Source organism: Scyliorhinus torazame, chromosome 21 (genome assembly GCF_047496885.1).
Source record: "Scyliorhinus torazame isolate Kashiwa2021f chromosome 21, sScyTor2.1, whole genome shotgun sequence".
NCBI lineage: Eukaryota > Metazoa > Chordata > Chondrichthyes > Carcharhiniformes > Scyliorhinidae > Scyliorhinus > Scyliorhinus torazame.
In genome coordinates, this window is record NC_092727.1 from 92,980,401 (window position 1) to 92,994,884 (window position 14,484).

Consider the following 14,484-nt stretch of genomic DNA (forward strand, 5'->3'; position numbering starts at 1 on the left):
ACCCGTAACACCATGTAAGTGATGCCCCTTTAAGACCGGGTTTGGAACCCTGGGGGACTCTGCCTCTGGCTCCGCCCACCAGGGAGCCATATATAAGGTGACGCCCTGTAGGCGGCACTCAGTAAGCACACGTCTCTGTAGCTGGCTATTTCTCTGCTTATTAAAACCTTCTTTTACCATTCCACACTCTCGTGTCGTTATTGAGGGTACTACAGACTGCAGCCCCAGTCACGATCCCATCACTTCTATTTCTTCCTTTTCCTATTTTCCCTTTACCCTGTCCTCCCTCCTTTCTTTTCTCTATCCCCGGATACTCAATCCGCACAAACCCCAGTCCTTCAGCGCTCATTGTCTTTCCTATTGTCCTGCCACTGTCCAAAGCTTGATCCCCTCTCAAACTATCCTACAGCTATCTCCCTGTGACTCATGGCACCCCCCGGAAAGCCTACCAAGGCATTCATCGCTGTCTGCTGATGAGCAGCAATGGCGATTGCCACAGCCTATTCCAGCCCTGTTAGGTGGGCCAACTGGGGGCTATTCTTGCCAAACTCCTTCCCAACTTTGGGCTGAGATTTTGCCTTCCCAGCGTGGGGCTGAATGCCATTTTATAAATGGGTGTCTGGGGCATGTATGTGGGAATCCTACCCCATTACCAATGCTAGCAACTTTCATTGGCACAGGAAAGGGAATGTGTCTGGCGCACGCATGCTGATGTTCTGACATTACTGACACCATTGCATGAGTAGGCATTTCAGAACTGCAATTTTGATGGTGGGGGGGGGGGGGTAGAGTTTGATGGACAATGTGAATCACACCAGAATAGAGGTGTCATGAACCATGACTGAACTCTGGTTTGAAGATGGGGACCGTAGGAAGAGGCAGTGTTAAATGTATCGCTACTTCATGTGTCATTATGTAATGCTGTAGTAAAAATTACACCCGCCCACTGTGAATACTCAGCCCAACTGGGAGTTCACATGGCATCAGATCCTGTGGCATCACACACTAATTTGCATCGGCCAATAAGCCTCTTGCCAGATTTGGGCAGGAGCCTTGGCCACCCAGTAGGAAGTCCACCACCTCCATTTTAAATCCGCCACGTCTCCATATCTACTGGGCAGAGGCAAATGTAAAATCTCCATGGTATTGCAGGTGCTGGCCAGCCCCCAGAATCTGGTCTAAGCAACCATTTTTTTCTGCCTGTGATTCCACCGTGGTGAATGCTGACATAATATTCCGCCACCATGGCTGTCAAAATCAAGTCCAGTGTTGTTGTCACCCGACAATCATTTTCCATCTGTGATCAGTAATTGGGAAAGTCCTTCCCTCCCTAGCCCAGGATTACAAAGATTAATTGCAACATCCCAGCTGTTTGAAGCATTGTGGTCAAGCGAGTGGTCCAGAACCTTCAGATTTCAGTGATTAAATGGAACGTTTACCCACTAGGTCATGGGGAGTTTCAGAATCCAAGTTAAATCCCAGACATTAAATTTAGTCCAACAGAAAAGCAATATTTCCAGAACTAGTTTGGGCATGAGTAGTATTCGAAAAATGTTTTTGCATGAATGCAAAGTTAAATCTTTTCATTAAAAAAAAATTGGCTTTAAAATAGACATTCTACATTTAACAGAATTAGTTCTGTTTTGTAGACCTAGCAGGAGGAATATTCACTAATGCCCTATATATCTAATCATATTGAGGGACCCACTTGCTGGGTCCCTGTAAAGCGAGGTGACAAAACTGGGTGACTCCGCTTTTGAATCCATTTCACTTCCATTCTTGGTAACGTGAAACGGAGAGCAGCTTGTTACTGAGCTGCGCTGCACTGCTGCGTCACTGGGTGGTGACTGTGGGAAATGACACAGCAATGACGAGCGAGCGAAGGGAAAGGGTTTGGAGAAAGAGAGGACTTTCCCAAAAAGTCCAGAGTGATTCGCGCCCATTTTCTCGCGTGAGTGGGGACGTAGCCCCATTTTCAGAGGATTCCGCTCCAGATTTTTTTAAACCAATATTGGTTGTGACATAAATATTGGTCAGGACAGTGGTAAGAACTCGCCTGGTCTACCTCAAAACGTGCCATTGGACCTGGAAGGATGGCCCTTCTGACAGTTGTTAGAATACCTGATGAGAAACCCTAATCAATTTTCTATTTGTAAAACTGAGGAAAGGATAATTCGCCCCAGAAGTGATGACTCTGACCGAGGGTACTTTTTATGTTAAAAGAAATTTTAATTTAAACAGAGAATTAACCACATTAACATCAAAGAAATAGATTTACAATTAACAGTTCTTAAATAAAAGGAAAATCTTGAACTTAAATACACCCGCCAGTATATATATTCCAAAAAGCAACCCAATTCAGTTCAACATCCATTCATTCGCAATCAGGGTTAGTTGCTGTTCTCTGTGCAGACCTTTGGAAAGAGACTCTTTCAGGAACAACCTGAAAATCCTTCTGTGTTGTCAGACTCTAAACCGATGGCCAAACTGCCAAAACCACAGACAGACCTGGCTCCTCCCACTAATTACATCATCTGTATCCCAATAAGATGTCTCATGACCTGCTTAGCTAGGACTAAACACCATCCCGCATGAATTATCTACACTCCAGGGAACCTCCAAAAACATAAACAATATTCCATTAGCCATCTCTCAGTAAACAAAAAATGGGTAGAATCAATGATTACCTCACTTTTACCACAACTTAATTACAGCTTTAGCAGACATACTGCCTGTATGTAGTTGAACCCAAGGTTTTTTTAATAACATTACGATAACAAATCATACAACACAATATATAATAATTTTCTACATTCATCACACGGGTGCAGAACTCCCTTAGTATTGCACTGAGCGCCTGGTCATTTTTGAGGGCAGGGAACCTGTCATTGGCAGTTGATGCCACTCTGCTGTGTTTTGGTCTGACCTTTGGTTTTGCTTGGAGCACAGCTGAAGTAAAATCTAGCCATGCACCATTTCTTATCAGCAAGAGTCCGAGGGCTGCAAATACTCAGTCGAAAATGTAAATTGCAAATCCTAGGGTCAGAACATAAATTACTCCATGACGTATCAATCTTGACTACAATTTCACATGTAAATTAAATCCCATTTGATGGCCAGTATGAAATGGAGTGTGGAGGAAGGTCGTTTTTCTTCTTTACAGAATGGCGGCTGGAGGGAGGAACCTCTTACTGTCAAATACAGCAGCCAATCCAAACTAACTCAGCCGTGAACGGGTGCCCGACGCAGTAGATATTGTATGAATTCTGATCAGGTACCTGGCACCTTTTATTTTTAATCATTAGCTCTTGAATTGGTAATTACAGAGGTTAAACAGTCATTAAAAAAAATAGGTAGATCAGGTACTTGCTGTTAGTTTGTAACATCAATCACCAGTGCTGTGGTGGGAACACCTCCAGGAATGTGATGCACCAGCCACAGGCTAACAGCAGCTGCTGCCGAAGAAGATTTAAACAGGCAATAGAAAGAAGATTAATGCCTCGATGAACAGTTTCATTAGCAGCAAGTGAAGGCAACAGTTTGTATTTTGTTATTTCAAACTGAAGTGGTTCTCTCAAAGATAATATAGACCTTCCCTTTTATATTATAGAAACTTAGAAAATAGGAGCAAGAGGAGGCCAATTGGCCCTTCCAGCCTGCTCCACCATCCATTATGAACATGGCTGATCATCCAACTCAGTAGCTGAATATCACTCTCCACCCCCCGACAATGTCCAATGCTCCCCTTCACCGTAAGTGCGATATCTAACACCTCCTTGAAAATATACAAAGTTTTGGCCTCAACTACTTCCTGTGGTAACAACTTCCACAGGCTCACCACACTCTGGGTAAAGAAATTTCTCCTCATATCAGTCCTAAATGGTCTACCCCGTGTTATATTTTAAATAATGACTTATCTATAATGTACATATTACTCTTGAATCCACCAGGATGATAAAATGACCAATAGTCTTCTTGTTGAAAGATGAACTATTAATGAGTAATAAAATAATAAACTGTGAGTCCTTTTACTTAATACTAAACTAACAATAAAGAATTAAAGTATAATACAGATAACTATATAACTATACACTATTATAACAAACTAGATCTAACTTCTTTCACTCTAGCTAATTTTTGTCTTGCTTGTTCACTGTTCTGACGTCATCATGTGACTTAGAAAAGGCGGGTAATCATTTCTTATAGTATTTGACTGTGAGCCATCTAGTGTTGAAATGACTGTACTACATTTATGTGCATTGATCATGTATATTGATACCTGAATATCACTACACCCCGTATCCAGTATCCTCAGACTGTGACTTCTGAGGTGGGATTCTCCAACCCCCCCCCCCCCGGACCGGAGAGTCGCCGGGGGCTGGCGTGAATCCCGCCCCCACCGGTTGCCGAATTCTCCAGCACCGGATATACGGCGGGGGCGGGAATCGCGCTGCACCAGTCGGCGGGCCCCCCCGCCCCCCCAGCGATTCTCCAGCCCACGATGGTCCGAAGTCCCACTGCTGGAATGTCTGTCCCGCCGGCGAGAATCAAACCTCCTCTCTTACCGACGGGACTAGGCGACGCGGGCAGGCTCCGGTGTTCTGGGGGGGGGGGGGCGCGGGGCGATCTGGCCCCGGGGGGTGCCCCCACGGTGGCCTGGCCCGCGATCGGGACCCACCGATCCACGGGCGGGCCTGTGCCATGGGGGCACTCTTTTCCCTCCGCCTCGGCCACAGCCTTCATCATGGCCGACGTGTAAGAGACACCCCTCTCTGCGCATGCGCGGGGATGACGTCAGCAGCCGCTGACGCTCCCGCGCATGCGCGGAATTCCGCCGGCCGGCGAAGTCCTTTCGGCCCCGGCTGGCGTGGCGTCAAAGGCCTTTCCCGCCAGCCGGCGGCACGCCAACCACTCTGGCGCAGGCCTAGCCCCTCAAGGAGAAATCCGCACCTTTGGGGCGGCGCAACGCCGGAGTGGTTCCCGCCACTCCATCCCGCCGGGACCCCCCGCCCCGCCGGGTAGAGGAGAATCTCGGCCCTGGTTCTGGACACACCCACCATCTGGAACAGCTTCTTGCATCCACCCTGTCTAGTCATGTTAGAATTTTATATGTTTCTATTAAATTTCCCCCTCATTCTACTGAACTCCAGTGAATGGATTTCAATTTTGCATTCAGGTTGATTTAATATATAGAAAGGGCTGAAGCTGATCAGAAAGGCTTTGCAAATAGTGAATTGAACCAAAATAGGCAGGATTTTCATGGATTTTAACAATGGCAGTAGGGGCCTGATCCCTGGATTCTTGCCCCCATTCCCAGTATCCCAATTTTTTGTCATCTTGAATGAAAGGGGGCAGATTGGTGCAAGATGCGAGCCCACAGCGTGCACTCCCAATCTGGATGGCTCCATTCTGGGGTAGGCCTCTCCTAGCCCTCTGCAATGTTCCTGGAGTCAACCCAGCTATTCAATAAATCGTGGTTCACGGGCCCTCAGGGGTGTCATGAATCATAGTCTGGATGAGGGCACCCTCCACACACTCCCAGTGACCACTCATAGCCTCAATGCCATCCTGTGCCTCTACTCCCACCCCAATGGCCCCCTCTATCCCTCCAAGCGAAGCTATGACACTTCAGGACCCAGCTGGGTCCCCGCCTGATGCTGAGCCTCTGGAAGTGGGTTACCCGGAGCTGAGGGAGATGATAGGGAGCGACGGGGACATTCAGAGGGAGATGTCAGCGTCACTCCAGCAAATCCATAACTGCTTTGATAAAGTCCCAGAGGCTACAGGCGTAAGAGATGGCGCCAACAATGAGTGGCACCGAGGCCAACACTGCTAGGGTGCCGACCACAGTGGAGAGCCTGGTGCATGACATCGGGACCATGAGTGAAGGTGTCCAAGGCATGGCTGAGGGTTTCGGCTGTATCTCTGCCTCGCTGGGGGATGTTACCCAGTATCAAGCTAACCTTTATGAGGTTTGCGGGACATATCTCAGATGGGAATGGCTGAGGCACTGCGGAGTTTGTCCAGTTGCAGGTGGGCATGGCTGAGGCACTGCAGAGCAGTCACTGAGGAGCATCGGCGAGGGCGTCGACATCATGATGCAGACCATGGGGAACCGCGAGGGCTGGCAGAGCCAGATGATGCAGGGGCAAACTCTTATAACCAAACAATATGACTTTTGGTGACAGCATGATGGCTGTAGAGCTTGCAAGAGCAGTACACGTGTTACTTGCCAGGCAGATAGCGAAGTTACCTTAACATTCCAGTATTCAATACAGTTAGTACATGTATGGGCCGGATTCTTCCGCCCTGCCCACCGCAATAGGCGAGACGCGGACAATGGAGAAGTCCATTGACTCGGGCGGACAGGCGGACGCGGCCAGGAAATCCCTTGTACTTGTGTTGCTGTTATCTTCAACACCATTGGAAAATCGGTCGTGGCTTCCTGTTTCCCGTTCACGATATGGAGGCAGGGAGTCACGTAGGTAACAAGAATATCACATCTGAAATCCTAGACAATGTGTGAAATCTGTATTTTCCCCCTTTTCCTGGTTTCCTCTGCAAATTCTATCTCCAGCTGTTCTTCGGTGCCCATATTTTTGGGATTGGATTGGATTTGTTTATTGTCACGTGTACCAAGGTACAGTGAAAAGTATTTTTCTGCGAGCAGCTCAACAGATCAATAAGTACATGGGAAGAAAATAGAATAAAAGAAAATACATAATAGGGCAACACAAGGTACACAATGTAACTCCATAAGCACCGGCATCGGTGTGTTAATGAGGTCAGTCCATAAGAGAGTAATTTAGGAGTCTGGTAACAGCGGGGAAGAAGCTGTTTTTCAACAGGTATGCAATAAAGTGTGTCATTGATAAAAGATATTAGAGGGTTAGCAGTTTTTCACGATGATGGGGTTCTGTTAATAACATGGGAGTGCTAAAACCAGCAGATGGCCTGCTTGGCATCTTTTACATGTCACTTGTTCAATCACCAAACGTCTCAACCCAGTCCAGTTTAACATTGCTTTAACAGCATTTGACCTCCTCCAGGAGTGCCCACCGCAGTTCCACTTTCTGTTTGCCCACAACTGAACAGGCATCAAATGAAGCCGAAACCTGCTCTATGAACCACTGCCAAGAGAGAGAATTTGCTAATTTATTTTCATTGTGAATAAATCTGTATTCTTTACTCGGAATTCTTCACATTGTAAAGATTACACATCAATTGGAATTTGAATGAGAAATTTGTCAAAATAGGATGGGACATTTTGCAAGCGTGCAATTTAAATTATTTAGGGATGGAGATGGCAGCTGACGGAAGTAACCCACTGTGTTTATCCAGCCTGGAGTTGATTTTAGGATTAGTCTCTTATAAGCAGTCATCCTTATTTCTGTGCAATTGCTCATCTATATTTCACAACCACATTAGGACTGGATATTTTGCATGGGCTTGCAGTATCTGTGAAGTCAGGGGACCTCATAAAATTTAGCAATTAATTTTATTGCCTTTTATGCTGGTTTTTCAGCAACATTGATTTATTTCAATATATAATGCAATTCATTGATAGATTTTATGGGGTCCCCTGACCTTGTTGCACAACTTTTAAGATATTAAAGATCCATTCATTTGCTTGTACTGTTCTGTTTCAAAAAGCATATACTCTATCACTTGAACTAAGTTCACCTGACCAACATATGTCAAACAGTCCTGTTCTGGTTTGTGCAGATTGCAAGTTCTGCAATATTCAGAAGCTGGTGTCCTAACTAGGTCAGATGTTGTTTGTTCAGTGAGAGAGAAGAGACTTCTAAACATGAGCCCTGACATACTGGTATTTATTGACCATATACCTGAAATAAATGAGATTTCTTTCTTAACGAAATGGCTTCCCAGCACACACATGTTACATTGTCTTTAGTCACAGAGAAGATTCACAATTTGTTGAAAGTAGCTCTTATGATAAAATGCCTAGGCCAGGATTTTTGCTCCTGAGGTGAGAACCATGAGTCCAAACATTTCCTGGCCTGTTGTGCCCAACTTGGGGAAAACTCTCCCAAAAGGCGCAATCTACTTTGGGCGGATGGGGGGAAGAGGGGTTGTGGTATATTCTGGCCCACTGTTCCTAGACACAGAATGGAGACAGGCAAATGCCAAGGCAGGCTATTTCCTGCCTCAGTTCTATAGGACTTGAAGCCCTCACTGCTTGCACCTCATTGTGCCCTGACCCACTCCCCATGCCAGCATCCTGCTCTGTGCTAATCTAATGCCAACCTATGTCCCACACCCACCCCATTGCCCCGTATAGCCCCAGTCCACCTTAATGCAAACTCATGCCAATACAAGCCCCCAACTGCCCTCATAAGCTCTGATAGCCCTCATACCAGCCCTCCAAGATCCACTGGGCAAACCTCAGGTACCATGCTGTCATGAAATAAAGGTCTAAATATCTATAACTGCCTTCACTATATAAAAAAATTCTTGCATTTTTTTATGAAAGTCGATTCAAAACATTGAAATCTCCTCAAATGCTTAATCTCTTGTAAAAACAAAGAAAACTTCTATTCATAACCCCTCATCAAAAACAGCTAATCCTTCAATGAGCTCTGTGAGCTGTTAATCAAACTGTGAATTTGGGACCACCTGCTAAGGTAATAGTTTGTGGAAAACAGCAAAGCATTCATAAGACATTAAGATAGCCTTTGGTGAAATGTCATCTAACTGCTGGTGTAACTGCTAGAACAAAGGTTTTTGTTCTTCCAATTCTTACTTGACGTTTTTCCTTCAGAGTCTTCCATTTGGGAGGCGGTGGTGTAGTGGCATTGTTGCTGGACTAGTGAACCAGAGCCCCAGAGTGCTGCTCTGGGGACCCAGGTTCAAATCCCACCACTGCAGATGGTGAGATTTCAATTCAATAAAAATCTGGAATTAACAGTCTAATTTAAATACCCAGACACCACATTCACCTGGCACTTGGGAGTCAATGGTCACATCTGCAAGACCTTAGGGGCAGCACGGTGGTGCAGTGGTTAGCACTGCTGTCTCACGGCGCCGAGGTCCCAGGTTCGATCCCGGCTCTGGGTCACTGTCCGTGTGGAGTTTGCACATTCTCCCCGTGTTTGCGTGGGTCTCGCTCCCACAGCCCAAAGATGTGCAGGGTAGGTGGATTGGCCACGCTAAATTGCCCCTTAATTGGAAAAAATGAATTGGGTATTCTAATTTATTTTAAAAAAATTCTGTAGGACCTCAACTGGGCGCCGTTTAGCATTGATTTCTACAAACGTGGACCAGGCATGATGGCACATCAGGGGGCGTCTCGTAGGCCATTAGAGCTCCCCGGGTGGTCGGGGACAGGTCAGGGTAGTACCCTGGCACTCCTGCTGGCACCCAGGCACTTTGGCCCTGTCAGCCTGGCAGTGCAGCCTTGCACCCTGGTAGTGCCACCCGGGCACTGCTTGGGTGGCACTGCCCAGATGCCACCCCATGAAACTATTGTGGATTGTCATAAAAACCCATCTGGTTCACTACTGTCCTTTAGAGAAGGAAATCTGTCGTCCTTACCCAGTCTGACCTACTTGTGACTTGAAATGTGGTTGACACTTAACTGCCCCCTCAAGGGCAATTAAGGATGGGCAATAAATGCTGGCACAGCCAGCGACCCATGAACAAATATTTAAATACAATTAACAGGAGTAAATTCACAGGAGGTGCACAATGAGTGCAATTGATGGTCACATTAATCTTAAAAGTTTTAATTACTGACAGAGCGCAGCCGGTTTTTATTAATTTTAAAAGGGATGGGGATTTAAATAGCTTCACTTAGGGCAATTGTACAGATCTTACTCTTTCACGAGCATTCATGGGCGCGATTCACGTGAAATAATCCCTACGCCCGGTTTTGCCCGTGTTTGGCAAGGTATTTCTCAGCACCTGCAGCACCGAGATTGACCCCGCAATTCAACTGCACTTTGCCATTTTTTTTAAGCCCCGAGTAGTTTCTCCCCGATGAGGCCACCATTGGGCAGATTTCCTACACTGGGAGCTGAAGTCACCAGCAGGACTGGCTCCTCGCAGATCAAGGTGTCATTTTGAACTGCTGCCCTGATCTCTACACCTCTCCCCTTTAGGGACCTTCCCCTTCACACCCGCAACCTTCTTTGTGCCCTCAAACCCCCCCCCCCCCTCCCATACCCCCCTTTCATGGGCTCATCCCCCCAGGCCCTGATCCCTAGCAGTGCCAGGCTGGCTTCTGGGCTCCTTGGCATTGCCAGCCTTGCACGCAAGCAGTGCTTGGGTGGCACTACCAGGGTGCCAGGCTAGCAGGACCAGGGTGCCTGTGCCAGTGGGAGTGTCAGAGTACTACCCTGCCCTGTCCCTGACCACCTGCGGAGCTCTAATGGCCTATAAGACTCCCGTAATTCCCGTAAACCAGCCAGAAGGGTGGTTTAACTCAGTGGGCTAGACAGCTGGTTTGCAATGCAGAACAAGGCCAGCAGCACGGGTTCAATTTCCGTACCAGTTTACCCGAACAGGCGCCGGAATGTGGCGACTTGGGCTTTTCGCAGTCACTTCATACTTGTGACAATAAAAGATTATTATAGGGGCTAGTTTAGCCCAGGGCTATATAGCTGGCTTTTAAAGCAGGCCAGCAGCACGGTTCAATTCCCGTACCAGCCTCCTCGAACAGGCGCCGGAATGTGGCGACTAGGGACTTTTCACAGTAACTTCATTTGAAGCCTACTTGTGGCAATAAGTGATTTTCATTTTTTTTTTCATCATGCTTGGTCCACGTTTGTAGAAACCAGTGCTAAATGATGCCCAGTTGAGGTCTTGTAGATCTGGCTGTTGACTCCCAAGTGCCAGGTGAATGCAGTCTCTGGGTATATAAATTAGCCTAATGGTCTGCAGAGGACCTAGTATTTGAATGTAGTTGGCTCCAATAAAGCTCATGTGACAAAGAAGAACAAAGAAAAGTACAGCACAGGAACAGGCCCTTCGGCCCTCCAAGCCTGCGCCGACTACGCTGCCCGTCTAAACTAAAATCGTCTACACTTCCGGGGTCCGTATCCCTCTATTCCCATCCTATTCATATATTTGTCAAGATGCCCCTTAAACGTCACTATCGTCCCTGCTTCCACCACCTCCTCCGACAGCGGGTTCCAGGCACCCACTACCCTCTGTGTAAAAAACTTGCCTCATACATCTCCTCTAAACCTTGCCCCTCGCACCTTAAACCTATGCACCCAAGTAATTGACCCCTCGACCCTGGGGAAAAAGTCTCTGACTATCCACTCTGTCTATGCACCTCATAATTTTGTAGACCTCTATCAAGTCGCCCCTCAACCTCCTTTGTTCCAGTGAGAACAAATCAAGTTTATTCAACCTCACCTCATAGCTAATGCCCTCCATACCAGGCAACATCCTGGTGAATCTCTTCTGCACCCTCTCTAAAGCTTCCACATCTTTCTGGTAGTGTGGCGACCAGAATTGAACACTATACTCCAAGTGTGGCTTAACTAAAGTTCGATACAGCTGCAACATGACTTGCCACTTTTTGAACTCAATATCCCGGCCAATGAAGGCAAGCATGCCGAATGCCTTCTTGACTACCTTCTCCACCTGTGTTGCCCCTTTCAGTGACCTGTGGACCTGTACACCAAGATATCTCTGACTGTCAATACTCTTGAGGGGTCTACCATTCACTGTATGTTCCCTTCCTGTATTAGACATTCCAAAATGCATTACTTCACATTTGTCTGGATTAAACTCCATCTGCCATCTCTCCGCCCAAGTCTCCAAACAATCTAAATCCTGCTGTATCTGACAGTCCTCATTGCTATCCGCAATTCCACCAACCTTTTTGTCGTCTGCAAACTTACGAATCAGACCAGTTACATTTTCCTCCAAATCATTTATGTATACTACGAACAGCAAAGGTCCCAGCACTGAACCCTGCGGAACACCACTGGTCACAGCCTTCCAATCAGAAAAGCACCCTTCCATTGCTACTCTCTGCCTTCTATGACCTAGCCAGTTCTGTATCCATCTTGCCAGCTCACCTCTGATCCCGTGTGACTTCACCTTTTGTACCAGTCTGCTATGAGGGACCTTGTCAAAGGCCTTACTGAAGTCCATTTAGATATCCACTGCCCTACCTGCATCAATCATTTTTGTGACCTCCTCGAAAAACTCTATCAAATTAGTGAGACACGACCTCCCCTTCAAAAAACCGTGCTGCCGCTCGCTAATACGTCTACTTGCTTCCAAATGGGAGTAGATCCTGTCTCGAAGAATTCTCTCCAGTAATTTCCCTACCACTGATGTAAGGCTCACCGGCCTGTAGTTCCCTGGATTATCCTTGCTACCCTTCTTAAACAAAGGAACAACATTGGCTATTTTCCAGTCCTCTGGGACATCACCTGAAGACAGTGAGGATCAAAAGATTTCTGTCAAGGCCTCAGCGATTTCCCCTCTTGCCTCCTTCAGTATTCTGGGGTAGGTCCCATCAGGCCCTGAGGACTTATCCACCTTAATATTTTCAAGACGCCCAACACCTCGTCTTTTTGGATCTCAATGTGACCCAGGCTATCTACACACCCTTCTCCAGACTCAACATCCACCAATTCCTTCTCTTTGGTGAATACTGATGCAAAGTATTCATTTAGTATCTCACCCATTTCCTCTGGCTCCACACATAGATTCCCTCGCCTGTCCTTCAGTGGGCCAACCCTTTCCCTGGCTACCCTCTTGCTTTTTATGTACGTGTAAAAAGCCTTGGGGTTTTCCGTAACCCTATTTGCTAATGATTTTCCGTGACCCCATTTAATCCTCCTGACCCCTTGCTTAAGTTTGTTCCTACCTTCCTTAGATTCCACACAGGCTTCGTCTGTTCCCAGCCTTCTAGCCCTGACAAATGCCTCCTTTTTCTTTTTGACATGGCCGACAATATCTTTTTATCCAAGGTTCCCGAAATTTACCATTTTTATCCTTCTTCCTCACAGCAACATGCCAGTCCTGAATACCTGTCAACTGACATTTGAAACCCTCCCACATGCCAGATGTTGATTTACCCTCAAACATCCGCCCGCAATCTAGATTCTTCAGTTCCCGCCTAATATTGTTATAATTAGCCTTCCCCCAATTTAGCACATTCACCCTAGGACCACTCTTATCCTTGTCCACCAGCACTTTAAAACTTACTTAATTATGGTCACTGTTCCCGAAATGCCCCCCTACTGAAACTTCGACCACCTGGCAGGGCTCATTCCCCAATACCAGGTCCAATACAGCCCCTTCCCGAGTTGGACTATCTACATATTGTTTTAAGAAGCCCTCCTCGATGCTCCTTACAAACTCTGCCCCGTCCAAGCCCCTAACACTAAGTGAGTCCCAGTCAATATTGGGGAAGTTAAAGTCTCCCATCACAACAACCCTGTTGCTTTTACTCCTTTCCAAAATCTGTCTTCCTATCCGTTCCTCTATCTCCCGCTGGCTGTTGGGAGGCCTGTAGTAAACCCCAACATTGTGACTGCACCCTTCTTATTCCTGATCTCTACCTATATGACCTCGCTGTCCTCTGAGGTGTCCTCCCGCACTACAGCTGTGATATTCTCCCTAACTAGTAGCGCAACTCCTCCACCCCTTTTACATCCCCCTCTATCCCGCCTGAAACATCTAAATCCTGGAATGTTTAGCTGATCTTTTTACTCACAAGAGTTCAAAGACAAGAAACAGAATTTCAAGAAAAAACCACCAATAAAAGCTTTTTTGATTTGATACATCCTAAGTGCACTACAGAGTCTCTGCCTTTTCAATGTTGACCACTGTTACTGCAAACAATTCTACATCGGAGTGACGCAGTAGTGTTCAGATGTTGTGCACTGATACCGAAATCATTCATTTTGCGATAAAAGGGAAACTCTAGGGTGTATGCTTTGTTGGTCGCACCCTCCCCTCTGTCAGAAGGTTGTGTGGGTTCAAGCCCCAGTCCAGATAGAATCCCTACAGTGCAGAATGGGGACATTCGGTCCAAAGAGTCTGCACCGACCCTTCAAAAGACCACCCTATCCAGGCCGAATCCCCCACTCTATTCCTGCAACCGCACCCGAAGGGGAAATTTAGCATGGCCAATCCACCTAACCTGAACGTCTTTGGACACGGGGAGGAATTCCACACAGTCACCTGAGGTCGGAATCGAACATGGGTCTCTGGCGCTGTGAGGCAGCAGTGCTAACCCCTTGGGCAGAGACAGAAATCAAGGCCAACACTCCAGTCCAGTACTGAGGAAGTGCTGCTCTGTCAGAGCTGCTTCATTATATGAAGGCCATGCCTGCCTCAAGTAGATATCAAAGGTCCTAAGGTACTATTTCAAAGAAGAGCAGGGGAGATATCCTCCAACCTCCTGGCCAATATTTATCCCTGACTCCACATCACAGGAATAGATTATCTGTTTATTATTACATTGCCATTTGTGGGAGCTTACTGTGCACG

General features: G+C 46.8%; 1 protein-coding gene across 4 annotated transcripts in view; it reads left to right on the forward strand.

Annotated features, from left to right (window-relative positions):
* The window catches only part of adam11 (ADAM metallopeptidase domain 11), a 256,822-nt gene that overhangs the window by 92,492 nt on the left and 149,846 nt on the right, over window positions 1-14,484 (forward strand). The window lies entirely within an intron of this gene.